We start from the raw sequence: 13829 nt of genomic DNA, 5'->3' as shown, positions 1-13829 counted from the left end.
ACTGACACCAACGGACTCAATGACTCTATCCCATGGGGCCAACTACGTTGACTTAAGGATTCATAAGTTCCACAAAAAATCCAGTACATACCCCCTAGTGATCAACTATAGTGGGGCTTGATCAAGGAGCATGGATGCGAAGGATGGATGTATATAGGGGTTGTCATTCTATCCCAGCATATCTGATTGACCTGTAAACTTTCTTTTCCATGTGCCATTTATAATCTAGTGAACCTGCTCATGCTAAATAGGTTCACAAACCCATATTAACAGGTGTTGCTAAGTTGAGTGCACGACAAAACCATGGCCCATACCAGAACATCAGCTTCGATGTACAAATAAGCAGGGCCCCAGCACTAACAATTGAAAGAATTTCTCAGAGCGCGATATGCAGCGAGCGCGTTTAAATTCAACAACGCTACTCTATCAATTCCAGGAATGCCTACAGCGCGAGCGCGCCTGACTAACACAGAGCCACACGCTTCTTCTCGGCGCATGCCCGCTGTTCGGCGACACGCCCTCTCTGCACGGAGAGCCACACGCTACCTCTCGGCGCATGCGCGCTGTTTGGCGACCCGCCCTCTCTGCACGGAGGGGCAGGGTTGCCACTACTCCCGCGTACATGTGCGTTTCACTAGCAACAACGCCCATCTCTTCCGAGCACAACCGGAGAATCAATTGGGGTATCTCGCCTTCTATGGGCAGTATCCGATTCCAATCAGCCAATAATTAAGGGCACTTTGGTTAGTATATAAGGTACGATCCTCCGAACACACGGCATATCGTCGGAGCCGCGTTGAGGAGATGACAGTCCATCGAAGCATGCTGTAACCGTGAGTTTGTTATGCAGGGAACCTACCCTATTTTCTCCACGAGGAACAACTACAAATCCTTATTCTAGTTTCCTATGTCCTCTAGGCAGCCGCATTGAGACGGAAGACTTCGCCCAATACCACGCAGGGCTCATGAGGCCATCCTGCCTTAATAAATAAGTAAGCACTGAACAAATCAATCTCTCTCCTAAAACACATCAACTTAGGAGATGCTTATGACTTAACATTTGTAAATGTGTGTGTATTAGTCTACATGTGTGTCCTTGTCTCTTTTCTTACAGGGTTCCTGACCACACTAGGTCACAGATTGCCCTATTTTCTGAACAGACATTTACTGATGATAATCTTTATCCTAATGTGATGTCTTGATTTATTATGCACTTTATCTTCACAGGTCTTGTTCTATTATCGCCTATTGGGCGCAACAGACCACTGGATCATAAAAACATAATTAGGAACATTACACCTCATTTTTTGTAGATTTTTGTAATTAACACTTTAACATATACTACGCATGTGAGTAAGGTGAGGAGGTTCGTGCACTCCCTCGTCCTGAAGGAGTTTCCACACTCCGAAACATGTCATGGTCACGCACTTTCTGAGGTTGATGTACATTAAAATACAGTAACAACCTCACCCTGCACCCTTTTAACAATACCAGCCGAGGGCTTAATACATTTTATTTTTACCCTACGAGCCAGGTATTTTTTAACTTTCACCGCTCACCACTTCACTACTCACACAATAAACCCCCCCACACTCACCAACACATAGTTCACTTCAAGTGCTCCTACGTAGTCGTGAGTCGCAGCACGCCGCATCCCGTAGAGGGGTGCAAAGACCCCGATGATGAAGCATGACACCAAGGGGCCTGTTGGTGTGTGAGGGGTATTCTACACAACACTGTGTGCTCCCCACCACTGTAGGGACCACTACCACCACTAGAGTGGATTCTACTTTGTTTATGTAAATTGCCAGGGGAGATCGAATCCACTTATCCTCTCCCTCCCTCCTTTGTTAAAATCTCTTCCTCATTTGTCATAGCCACTCTGTTTCTCTTACACTTGTGTACTCACTCATACACATCACTGCTCTTTCCCACAGTGGGAGTCCTACCTCCCTTATAAATACATTGCTGGATCGCTACATTGATGGCCTTCTGCACAGGCACACTGCTGGGTCTCTGCAAAGAGGGTCACACACTTCTGGTTCTCTCCAGTGAGTATTCTTCCTCGTAAGCAATACTGTTACCTGCAGTGAGTTCTTCCTCATACACATGCTGCTGATAGTGTGCTTTGAAAACCCCACGAATACACACTCTGCTGGTCTACTGTACTGAAAAGTCTACCTCATACAAACGTGCACACGCAGTCTCTGCTGGGTCTCAACAATTACAGTTTTTCATGATAAAGATATTACTGTCTTTCTCCCTCTCTCTGCAGTGAGGGTCTATCCTCTCACACACATTTCTGGTTCGCTGTGGTTCGGTTTGAGGGCCCTCTACATGTAAACACTGTTGGATCTTAACACTCTATGGCCAACATGTATGGGACAATATAATGCCTCAGATTATGGGTCATTCTACATGTATGTGGGCCTGTCTGCCACTTTACTTAGATGGCAGTTTCAGGTATAGCCTGATTTATTTCTAGAAAGTGTCTATATGATCTATCAACCAATGGTGACTAATTCTTCTTTTCACTGTTATCACGCCAGACCGTGGTCTTTCTTTAATTCCATCTATTTGATTTTGATTATCTTCTCTGAAATTAAATATGTATGTTTGTGAAATTATGCTTTAGTTTCATCGGACCCCAAACATCATGTAGCGACGACCCCCTCAATTAATTGTGCATGAATCAAGATTTCAGATTTTCTCATCAATTATGTAACCACTGGTCCTTAAGAAGGTGGAACACGTTTTTGAAAAGATCCATGAAACGTGTGTCAACGTTTTTAAACGTCTGCTGTTTGCACTAAAAGGAGGAATTGAAAATGTGGTTGATTTCTTCCTTATCATTAGGACTTGATATGAGCAACAGGGACCTTGATTTTAAATGCTTTGGACTAAATTGGTCAACTATAACCTCAACGGGAGTTCTTCTGACAATATTATACTTTTATAAAAATGTGGTTGCAATTTGAATGAACTATGTTAATTACAATAATTTTTTGTTCTCTCATTAAGATCGTCGCTTCTTTTGCAGTCCTTGATTTAATATTATCAACTAAGGGCCCATTGTTCAGCCAGGGCGATTGAGCAAATTACTCCATCGCCCTGGTGGAGGGACTGGCTGCCAGATTTATATATGACCACCAAGCTGGTGGTCATGTATAAAGCGCTGGCAGGAACGGCCTTCACTGCGGTTCCTTTCAGTGCATTTTTGTTTTGTGTAGAGCTCCGTGAGTTGGACAGAGCCCTCATGCAAACAGTTTTCTGTTTTTATTCTCATAAAGAAAATCCTGAAACAGGATTTAATTTTTTGAAAATAAAAAATGCACTGCTCCCCTCACTATGGGAGTCTAATGAGTATTTAGCAGTTTCCACTGCCCCTTACCGCCAGTGTTTTTCTGGCAGTGATGGCCAGTGAAAATTACCTGTCATTAAGCCCATCCAAACAGGTGGGCAGAATGACAGGCAAGCCTCCAACTGCCCTTACTCCACATGGCTTCCAGAGAAGTTTGGACATGGCGGAGACGGAGTAGTCTCCGGCGCAGCTAAACTTAAGGTATGTCCGCATATAAATCTGGCCATGGTGGACCACTATGTTAGGGGCAAGGGAACTCCGTCGCTATTGCAACAGTGTTCCCTTCTCGACAACATATAAACCTAAGTACCCCGTTTCTGTTTCTGGATGGACATTGTTGGTTCTCTACAGTAAGTATTACAGACAGATGCACAGACAGACATGTGCACCCAACACACACATTTCTCTTTGCAGAGAGACTCATTCCTCTCTCTCACACACACACACACACAAATTGCTGGTTCTCAACAGTAGAGGCCCCCTTATCATGTACAAACTGTTGGTTCTCTCCTGTGAGGGCTCTTCCTCATACACACTGTTGTGTACAATGTACCAAGAGTCCCACCTCAAAACATTCATACACACACAATGTTGTTCTCTGCAGTGAGTTTTTTTCCCTCGGTCGCTCTCCTGTTTCTCTGCAATGAGTTGCATTCCTCATACACAATATTGTTTTTCTCCAGCAATGTCCCTCCTCAGAATTAAGGTTGACACCTGGCTGGTTTTCTACCAGCACCACCAGTATTATAATATCCTGGCCAGTAGCAAAATAAGCAAAACCACCTAAAGCCGGCATTTTTACACTTCATCAGTGCATAATTCAAATGGCAAATATCAGTAGAAAACAAATGCATTTGGAAGCTGCAGTCACAATACCAGACTAATAATTAAACTAAACAAAGGCCTAAAATATATTTAATGTCTTATTTAGTATCATGTCGGAGCCTTTGCAAACTCTTAAAACAACAAATGGGCTGTATTTTTATATTGGGAAGGTAGCAACCCTACTCAAAACACTGCTGGTTCCCTGCATCAATTTATTCCCCCTCATATACAGATTGGTTCTTTCTGGCGAGAGGTCCCCTCAAACATATTACTAATGCTCTGAAGCGAATGCTCTTCATACACACTCAGCTGGATCTTTGCAATTTTGGCCCTTCCTTATACACAATACAGGTTATTAGCAGGGAGGGACCTTTCTCATTAAAGGCGCTTCTGACTGCAGAGTTGGCCCTTCCTCACACACATTCTGCTTTGCTCTAAAGTGAGGATCCTTCCTAAAACCTGCAATGCATATTCTCTACAGTCAGGGCGGCTCATAATTTCTAGATCTTCTGGTGCAGTGCTGAAATCATCCCTTATCTCTGCCTCTTTTCCTGTCTGAGCACTTTAGTCCTATTCTGTTCCAGCGTGGCAGCAGAGCTGCCCTTCTGCTCTAAGTTCACGAGCCTGGCTGATACCATCACAGCTCTGTAGTGGCCATACATAGCACTGTGCTAATCCAAAACATAATACTCGATCAACCCACTTTCTAAGAAAATGAAAAAACATACTGCTTATGTCCCATGGCTCAGCCTACTATGAATCCTCATCAACTGGGCCAAGCACCCCTTCAGCACGTGACTCTCAGTGGTAGTGTGGGTTGAGCAGTCCACCGCTTCTCGGGGGAAGGAGGGAAATTGATACAGGGGGGTGAACACAGACTAACAGCACACTATAGCCTTCAGGAGCAGCAAAAAGGAAAGTGCTACTTACCCAGTATGCATCTGTTCTTAGCATATAGAGCTGTAGAGTCATATTCATATGCAAAGATCTAGTGCTGGGTCCGGATGTTTGCACTTTGTTTTTGTTCGAAGAAGTCTTTCCAGTTACGAGGTAGGTGACTCCTCCTTTTGGTGATAGTGCGCATGGGCATCAACTCCATCCTTAGATTGTTTTGCCGTAAACGGTGATGATGGAGTTAGTAAGAGTAGTAAAGAGAGATGTCCATGTATATAGTATCTAATTAAGATAATAACCCCGGAACTGTTCCGCCACAAGCACAGCTCACCCGCGGGCCGCGACGGAGCGGTTCCGTCACGAGCACGGGACCGCCGCGCGGCCCCGCCTCCCCCTTAGCCGCCGCAGCGAAGGGGTTAATGCAACAGGTAAAGGTACCCGGGGAGGCAGGTGGGGGCATATGACTCCACAGCTCTATATGCCAAGAACAGATGCATACTGGGTAAGTAGCATTTTCCGTTCGAGGCATATGAGCTGTAGATCATATGCTTATGCATAGACTACATAGCAGTTATCTCCCAAAGCGGTGGCTAATCAGCTGTTTCAGTCATCTGAAATATTGTACGTAACACTGCCGGGCCTACACTAGCTTGCTGTCTTGCTAACACATCTACACAATAGTGCTTTGTGAATGTGTGTGTTGTAGACCATGTTGCAGCTCTGCAGATGTCATCTATGGGTATATTTCCTAAGAATGCCATAGAAGCTCCCGGTTTGCGTGTAGAATGCGCTCTAGGGGGAATTGTTAATGTGCATTTAGCTTTAATATAGCATATTTGAATGCACTTAACTATCCACCTTGCAATACTTGATTTTGGATTGCCTTTATGTGGTGGAGCAAAAGCAACAAAAAGCTGCTTGGTTTTCCTGAAAGGTTTTGTTCTTTTTATGTAGTATTGTAAAGCTCCTTTGACATCTAAGGTGTGAAGAGCACGTTCTGCCACTGAATCTGGTTGAGGGAAGAACACAGGCAACTCAACAGATTGGTTGATATGATAGGCAGAAATTACTTTAGGTAAAAATTTGGGGTTAGTTCTTAGAACCACTTTGTTTTGGTGTATTTGTAAAAATGGCTGTTCTATGGTTAGTGCCTGAAGCTCGACCAATCTTCTCAGAGATGTGATGGCTATGAGGAAAGCTACCTTTCAAGTGAGAAATTGTAGTTCACATTTGTGCAATGGCTCAAAAGGTGGACCCATGAGTCTTGTAAGGACTATGTTAAGATTCCACACTGGAGCGGATGGAAGTCTGGGTGGAATGACTCTTTTAAGTCCTTCTATTAATGCTTTGATAGCAGGCACTCTAAAGAGAGACAAATGCTGTCTGTTTTGTAGATAGGCAGCTATTGCAGAAAAATGTAAGCATATAGATGTGTATGCTAAATTGTAGCGCTGTAGATGTAGTAGATAGCAAATTATATTTTGAATTGAAGCATCTAGCGGATTGATTTTATTGTTGTTACAGTAAATGACGAACCGCTTCCACTTTGCTGCATAGCATGCTCTTGTGGTAGAGTGCCTTGCCTCTTTTATAACATTCATGCAGTATGGCGGAAGATAAAGATAACCAAATGCTAGGATTTCAGGTGCCAGATCACAAGGTTGAGATGACTGGAATCTGGATGCCTTATCTCTCCATGGTTCTTAGTGAGAAGATTGAGAGTAAGATGTTTTTTGGTGAGGAAGTACTGATAGCTCAAACAGGGTTGTGAACCAGGGTTGGCGGGCACATGTGGGAGCAACTAGGATTCGTGTCAGGAACTACTTTCTGAGCTTCTGTACCACTAACGGAATGAGTGGGAGAGGCAGAAAAGCGTAAGCAAATATCTCTGACCAATTAATCCATAGTGCATTGCTTTTGGACAATGGGTGTGGATAACTGGATGCGAAGTTTGGCCATTTTGCGCTTAGGTGAGTGGCAAACAGATCTCTGGGAATCCCCACATTTGGAAGAATGGAAGTAGAACTTGAGGGTGGAGTTCCCATTTGTGGATCTGCTGTCGTTGACAACCGAGCAGATCTGCAATCTGGTTGTCTACTCATGGGAGGTGTTTTGCAAGGAGATATATATTTTGGGGTATGGCCCATCTACAGATGCTCTGGGCTAGCTGTGAGAGCTGGAGAGTGTCTCTGTTGAAGTGTGACCATGTGAAAGTGGTCTGAATGGATGTAGAGACTTAGTTCTCTGAGGTCCAATATAGGTCTTTAACATCTTGGCTGCTAATGGTTTTCCCCTCCTGTGCTGATCCTACTTGAACCCCATTGTTCATGACGAGCTCAGCTCGTCATAAGCACAGCTTCACTGTGCCTCATAATGAGCTGAGCTCGTCATGAGCAGCGAAGGGGTTAAGAGCTATCCTTCTTGGGAATTAAGAAGTACAGGGAGTATATCCCAGTTCCTTGGTATTGTAATGGGACTGGTTCTATAGCTTGTTTTTCTAGGAGAGAGAGAGAACTTCTTGCTTTAAGAGTGAGAGATGTTCCGGTGACACTGCATGCGGTCTTGGAAGGATATTTGGGGGATTGTCTGTAAGTTCCAGGCAGTAACATATTGGATAATTTGAAGTATCCATTTGTCTGAAGTGATGGAGTTCCAGACAGGGAGAAATTGGGAAAGACATCCCACAACAGGAGTGGAATGATCAGGGGGCATGGGATGGAAGTCATTGTTTGTGGCTGGTGGGAGAGCAGCATGTGGAGTTGTCTCTGCTTCTTCCCTTACCATTTTTCACTCTAAAACCTCCTCTGAAATAACCTCTCTGTGAGGGGGATTGATTATTACCTTTGTAAGAGGAGGTAGTCTCGGTGGAAATCTTTTTAGACCCACCACTATAAAGTGAACGGCGAAAGGAACCCCTATTGGTGGGTGATTGCAAAGCCCCCATGGACTTTGTGACCTCTATATCTTTTTTTCATTTTTTCCAGCAAGGTGTCCACTGCTGGTCCAAAGAGATGTTCCTTATCAAAGGGTTGGTTGAGGCTGGAGGTTTGCACCTCAGGTTTGAAACCGGAAATTCTCAACCAAGCATGCCTTCGTAAGATTACACTAGTGTTAATTGTACGAGCTGCTGTGTCAGTCGCATCTAGGGCACACCTAATAGATGTATTTGTAACAAGCTTACCCTCTTGAATAAGGTCGTTAGCCTTAGTCTTATGTTCATCTGGCAAGAACTGCACAAGTTTCTCTAACTAATCATAGTGAGCCCTGTCATAACAAGCCAGCAAAGCTAGAGCATTGGCAACACGCCAATTGTTAGCTGCTTGTGAAGCTACTCTTTTGCCTGAGGCGCCAATGAGCTTGGAGTCCTTATCTGGTGGAGGAGCTTCACTTGAAGTTTAGGAATTGGCTCTTTTGCGAGCATTAGAGACTACAAGAGAGTCTAAAGGTAACGGGTCTTTGATGTGTGTAGGGTCGGTGGGTGTGGGCTTATATTCTTTCTCCACCCTAGGAGTAAATATTCTTGCCCCGACAGGGTCTTTGAAAATGTCCTCATTATGCTTTAACATGCCTTTGAGCATAGGTAATGTATGAGTGACTCTGTGAGAGGAGCTAAGGGTCTTAAAGAGGAAATCCTGCTCTAATGTCTCTGAATGTAACTCGACCCTGTGATATTGAGCAGCCCTATTAAGGAGCTCAACGTACCCAATGTTATCATCTGGTGGGGAGAGTCTGGCAGGGTACACATCTGGATCATTATCTGGATCAGAGTGATAGTAATTGCCAAGGATCAGTGTCCTGTGGGGGATCTTGATTGTCATCCCCATTGCCATCCCCATCATCTTGTGGGTTAGGTGAAGTTGGTGGTGAATTTCCAAGTGAAATAAGTAAATTAGGATTAGTAGGAGAAGAAGGTGTAATGTAAGGAGAAGAAAACAAGTTACTTAACTGTAACTACAGTTATCTAGTATTGTTATCTTTCATAGATTCACATGCCTGAATCATTCCCCGTCGTCGAGATGGGAGTCCTACGGTAAAAAACAAAAGCAGTGCCATAAGTAATAAATAGGCTAAAAAGGCCATATCTTAGTAGCCTATCTAAGTCCTTTTTCAAAAAGGACCAAAGGTTGGTTCCAGCCAATAAGCTGCTAGCACCCTCTAGAACACTCCCAGCAGAGGCAAGTTCGCCTCAGATTTTCCAAGCACAAGTGGGAAGTAAGTACACCCAAAATCAAAGAGAGCTGACTCCACGGGGAGTAGGGTGGGTTGCATGCGAATCTATGAAAGATACCAATACTGGACAACTGTAGTTACAGGTAAGTAACGTGTTTTCTTATCCAGTATTGGGGTATCTTTCATAGATTCACATGCCTGAATCAGAATACCAAGCAGTACCCTCCTACCAGTCTCTCACCTTCCACTACTGTTGTTAGTGGAAGGTGGGAGACGTGTAATTTTAAACTCCCAATAGTTATCCACTATCTTTACACAACGCATGCACTAAGCATTATACTCTATAGCAATGTTAAAACAGAGAGAGTTGATATAACCAATAATGTATTTATACATACACATAGGTCATAAATCATATTAAGGAATCAATTGTCAAATACATTTGTACAATTACTGAATCCACTTAAAATTAGAGAAAGAAAACAACAAGAGAGTGTTCATTATGAAACTTAAAGAATCTGACCTTAGTTAAAAAGATGACGCAACTCAGCCTGTTCAACCGCTGCATATTCCTTTTGCGGAGACTGGAGGCAGTAGTGTCTTGTGATCGTGAGGACATTCTTCCATGTCACAGCACGGCATATCTTGTCCAATGTCACTTCAACAAACAAAGCTGTAGATGCAGCAACAGTTCTTGTGGAGTGAGCTTTAGCCTTCACTGTTAGAGGTTTATTTGCTTTTTCGTGGCAGAACTGTATCGCAGAAGCGACCCACATGGCGATCATGGCTTTAATTACTGCGGTTTCGAGTTTTCCTTGACCACAAGAGAGAAACCTTCCATGTAAGAAATTTAAGTTCTGCTTTAGGAATTGGTTCGACTGGTTGTCTCATCAATTGTGTTAGAACCACATTGAGCTTCCACTCTGGAGGAGGTGCACGCACCAGAGGAAAAGCAGGGAAGAAATGCCTAGAGAGATCAGAATACCGCCTTGAGTTCCAAGCTGCTGATGTGTTGTCTTTTCTGCATCAAAGACCACTTTCCCTCGATTTGTAAATCCTGCAAATGACCTCCCCATCCCTCCATAGAGGCGTGTATCGTGAGAATGAAATCCAGGGTACTTTGGGGAAAAGTTAAACCTGGAGCAAGGTTTGACGCTTGAGACCACCATTGAAGTGCTTCCACCATTCTTGTTGTGATTACAATTACATCTTCAAAAGATCCTACAGTTTGTTGCTACTGTTTCTGTAGTTCCTCCTGCAAAGGTCTCATCTTTAGTCTCGCTAAAGGCACTAAGTTTATTGTTGACGAGCACATCCCTAGCAGCGATTTGAATATTCGAACAGATACGGACTTCCTTTTTTAAATGGTACTTGCCAACCTTTAGAGCTGCATCTGTCTCTCTTGAGACAAGATTGCTTTGCATTGGATGGTGTCCAGGGATACACCCAAAAAACAAAATTATTTGGGTTGGATGCAAATTTGATTTTTCCCTTTTTAGAGTGAGTCCCAATGTATTGAATAAATGGAGACAAGCTGTTGTTGTCTGATCGGCTTCCTGCTTTGACGCGGCTTTGAGCAGCCAATCGTCGAGATATGGAAAAACTTGAAAACCCTGAGATCGCAAGGTCGCTACTACTGGTGCTAGGCACTTGGTGAAGATCCGTGGTGCTGACTTTAAACCGAATGGGAGCACCTTGAATTGATAGTGGGTATCAGCCTCTGAACTGTACATATTGCCGGTGGTTCGGGTGAATTGGGATATGAAAGTATGCGTCCTCCATATCGAGAGAAGTCATGAAATCTCCTTTGTTTAAGCATCCCAAAATATCGGAGTGTCACCATCCTGAACGTCTGTTTTTTGAGAAACTTGTTGAGGTTTCTTAGGTCCACAATCGGTCGCCATTCTCCTGACTTCTTTTTTATTTGGAAGAAACGAGAATATCTTTTGCTTCCTGTCGAGGATTAAATTGATAAGTATGACGAGGAGCTATATAATGCTCCTGATAATAATACGCTTCACGATAATCTTCCTCGTCATCATTGTCATTTTGATATTATATAGTCCGTACTCATCCTCATCATCCTCCTCCCCAACATAACCCTCAAAAGGTGAGATGGTAGTAAAGGTGATAACATGGTATAATCTTGTAAAGGTGGGTGAAGAAAAGCCTTCGAGACAGTCATGGTGTGAGATATTCTAGTCGTCAGTGCAGAAATCAATATTGAAGGAATACCTGTCGTCAACGGTGTTGTCAACGGTGTTGCCATTGTGGCGGAGAGGTTGCTGATGGTGACTTAGTTGACGATGGCTTCGTCGACGATGTCGTCGTCTACGGTAGTGTCTTGGTCGTCGAACGTGTCTTAGTCGTCGACCGTGGGTCTTAGTCGTCGACCGTGGGTCTTAGTCGTCGACCGTGGGTCTTAGTCGTCGACCGTGGGTCTTAGTCGTCGACCGTGGGTCTTAGTCGTCGACCGTGGGTCTTAGTCGTCGACCGTGGGTCTTAGTCGTCGACCGTGGGTCTTAGTCGTCGACCGTGTCTTTGTCCTCGACCGTGTCTTTGTCCTCGACCGTGTCTTTGTCCTCGACTGTGTCTTTGTCCTCAACCGGTCTTTGTCCTCAACCGGTCTTTGTCCTCAACCGTGTCTTTGTCCTCAACGGTTCCTTCGTCGACGATATTTTCGCTGATGGAGAGGTTGCTGATGGTGACTTAGTTGACGATGGCTACGTCGACTGTCGTCGTTGACAGCATCTCCGTCGACAGTATCGTCGACTGTGTCTTAGTCGTCGACGGTTCATTAGTTGTCGACGGTTCCTTCATCGTCGACTGTCTTATTCGTCGACGGTTCCTTCGTCGTCGACGGTTCCTTCGTCGCTGACGGTTCCTTCGTCGCTGACGGTTCCTTCGTCGCTGACGGTTCCTTCGTCGCTGACGGTTCCTTCGTTGTCGACGGTTCCTTCGTTGTCGACGGTTCCTTCGTTGACGATATTTTCGCTGACGATTTCTTCGTCGATGATGGGTCGTCGACGGGTGAAACCGATGAAGGTCTTGTCACTATGGAAATCTTAGTTGATGAGATAGGGGACTGAATCGGTGTCTTCGTAATGGTTGCCATCGACGATCGTGTTGACAAAGTCACACATATCGTCGGCGATGACAGCGAAATCGTCGTCGACACAGATTTCGTGACATGTTTTTTACTCACAGTCAGTAGAAGAGGTTCTTGGATGCTCTTTTTCTCTCTTGACAGGAGTAGAGGGGACAGATAAAGCTGGCTCAGAAGAGTGTTTGGAGCTCCTCTCTTTACTCAAAGGTTTTTCTTGAGAAGACTTGAGATGTTTCCTTTCCTCACCTAAAAATCTTTCCTGTGATCTAGCCCTCTTGTGAGAAGTTGAAGCCAGTTCTTCTTCCTCATCTGAAGTGTGAGTTTGTTATTTTGTGGATTGAAGCCACAAAAGTAACCTTCCCTCTCTGTCCTTGAGGATCTCATTAGAAAAAGTGCAACAGATTTTACAGTCTTTCACCTCATGCCTTGGATAAAGGCAATAAATAGTTTTTATGTAGATCATCTACATGGGCCCTCTTCTTCCCACAGGTCTTGCAAGGGCGGAAGAGGCCTTTCTTGTCTGACATTTTCTTCAGAATAGCTGAATAGAAGGAAAAACTGAGTAGCACTCAGGGAGAGACTCCCTTCCACACGACGTGCAGTGAAAATCTGAGGAGAACTTGCCTCTGCTGGGAGTGTTCTAGAGGGTGCTATCAGCTTATTGGCTGGAACCAACTTTTGGCCCATTTTGAAAAAGGACATAGATGGGCTACTAAGATATGGGCTACTAAGATATGGCCTTCGGCCTTTTTAGCCTATTTATTACTTATGGCACTGCTTTTGTATTTTACAGTGGGACTCCCATCTAGACGACTGGGAATGATTCAGGCATGTGAATCTATGAAAGATACCCCAATACTGGATAAGGGTTAGTGCCCACACTTTTCTTCTTTAGATGAATGTGGTAGTCCTCTGGAAGGTCTAATTTCCTCTTTTTTGGTAGAGTGGCCGGTATATGCCCTGTATCAGGGTGAATCACCAACTTCTTCTATTTCGGATATGAAATAGAGTGGTCGGACCGAGGCTCTTAGAAAGGAGTGTCTTTATCCTTGGCTGCCTGTTTCGGCACCGAAGGTTTAGGCTCCGCACCTTTCGGCGCCAGTGGTGCCAGCTTGGACCTGTGTTTCGGTGCCAAAGGTGATGGGGTGGCACCAAGATGGGGTCGGTTCCAGCCCGAACCGGAAGGCTTTTCTTTATGTTTTGGAGCCTGGCCCAAAGGCGGGGCCTCTGAGACTTTTTGTCGGTGCCGACCTTGGCCCGAAGGCAGAGGAGGGACCGGAGCGTTTGTCTTAGGTTATTGGAGGGGGAGGGGGGCGGGGGGGGGGGGGGCTAAAGGTATGCTGACCCAGAGTAACTTGCTCCTCTTCTTTGATGTCCAAGTCGTCCTCGGACACAGAGAAATGTTCTTCTTCTTCGGCTCCTTGGGCATGATGTTCGGAGTCTGACTCTTTGCCGAAGATGTCCGGTGCGGAC

General features: G+C 44.7%; 1 protein-coding gene across 2 annotated transcripts in view; it reads right to left on the bottom strand.

Moving 5' to 3' along the window:
- The window catches only part of SIK3 (SIK family kinase 3), a 467469-nt gene that overhangs the window by 149493 nt on the left and 304147 nt on the right, over positions 1-13829 (bottom strand). The window lies entirely within an intron of this gene.

The sequence above is a fragment of the Lissotriton vulgaris genome, chromosome 2_1 (genome assembly GCF_964263255.1).
Source record: "Lissotriton vulgaris chromosome 2_1, aLisVul1.2, whole genome shotgun sequence".
Lineage (NCBI taxonomy): Eukaryota > Metazoa > Chordata > Amphibia > Caudata > Salamandridae > Lissotriton > Lissotriton vulgaris.
Note: the sequence above shows the minus strand (reverse complement) of the source record. Positions and strands in the feature narration are given on the sequence as shown.